Source organism: Pundamilia nyererei, unplaced genomic scaffold (assembly GCF_000239375.1).
Source record: "Pundamilia nyererei isolate P.nyererei 1_Seehausen unplaced genomic scaffold, PunNye1.0 scaffold00023, whole genome shotgun sequence".
NCBI classification, from domain to species: Eukaryota; Metazoa; Chordata; class Actinopteri; order Cichliformes; family Cichlidae; genus Pundamilia; species Pundamilia nyererei.
Window position 1 is genome coordinate 2,356,261 of NW_005187424.1, and position 1,617 is coordinate 2,357,877.

Here is a 1,617-nt window from a genome sequence, read left to right on the forward strand (position 1 = left end):
CCATTGTATGTAGCTGTGGACAGCCTCCCACAAGTAAACAAACATCTAAGTTTATCAGTTAGACATGACAAATGAAAACAGAAATACATTCAGGCCGATTTAAAACATTTTAAAAGCATCAGTACCAACTTTTTTCATTTGAAGTTAATCAACTCAAGAACAAAAGTAACCTCAAACTAGAAAAATTTGCATTTCCTGCGAAAATGCTGTGCGGATGCCTTAACGCGTAAGATGTCTGCTGAAAAAAGCTGAAAAAGTTGAAATAAAAAAACAAAACAAAAAACAAAACAAAAAAACATTGCCCTGAGCAGGATTTGAACCTGGCCCTTCTGGTCTCATCGCGGCAACTCATCTCACTGAGCCAAACTGATTCTCACAAAGAAGCGGTGGAGAGACTGACAATTGTGCTGAAATGAGCAGAAGCTGCTGAGAATTGTGCTGATAAGCGGTGAAAAGGCTGGAAAATTTTTCAGAAGAGGTGAATAAGCAGGATTTTGGCAGAAAAGAGGTGAAAATTCTGCTGAAAAGAGTTCAATCAGCAGAATTTCTGCTGAAAAGAGTTTTTTCTGAAAACAGCAGAAAAAACTGAAAATTTTGCTGAAAAGAGTTCAATCAGCAGAATTCTGCTGAAAAGAGGTTTTTGCTGAAAACAGCTGAAAAAGCTGGTATTTGTGCTGAAAAGAGTTAAAAAAGTCTAACTGTTAACTGAAAGAAATGTTGACTGGATTTGAACCCGGGCCTCCCAGTCTGAGAACGGATGCTCATCTCACTGACAGCAGAAAGAGCAGAAATTTTAAAGATTTGAACGGAGAAAATCGGCTGAAAACTGAGGGCATCCACACAATAATCGAATGTGTATTTGAACTAACTTTAAACCTATATTGAATTCAATTCAATTCAGTTTTATTTATACAATGCCAAATCACAACAACCGTCACCTCAGTGCACTTTATATTGTAAGGTAAAGACGCTGCAATAATACAGTGAACGTATTAGCTTTGCTATTCATCCATCCATTTGCTATTCATCCATCAAACATTTAGCTGCTCCTTTTTTTTTTACAGCTATCCAAAGTTCACCATTTGATCCTTTTCACCTTGCAATGGTTAGTTCCAAAATTTTGTTTGTAATGTTGAGTAACAGCTGAGCCTGTTGGTGATGTGTGTAGGAACTGCTGACAACAGACGGTATAAAAGATGGATGCAATTTCCACATCTGAAAAAGTGAAACCAACGTTGAAAGGTCTTAAACCTGGATTCTCCTTAATGGCCACCAGGGGGCCAGATCTGTGGTTGCAAAACGCTTTGCGTTTTTTTATAGAAGTCTATGAAAAAATAGCTCTCTGCTCTGATCTCTTTAAATACCTCCCTGCTGGGTCTATGGTTTCGCTAACTCATTTTTGGTTAAGTTGGATAAAAACAAAAAGTCTATTGTGTAAATTTTGGTTATACTATAATAGAAAGGAAGATTATGTCTGGCTTCACAATTGTTCATCTCAAGGCTTCAGTATGGGCTCAAATTGTATGGCGTTATTTTTGTGCCACTATTCTGAAAAGCTAAATTTGAGTGAACAAAACTCATTGCTGCGTGCAAAAAATGTATTTCAGTGTTTGCTAT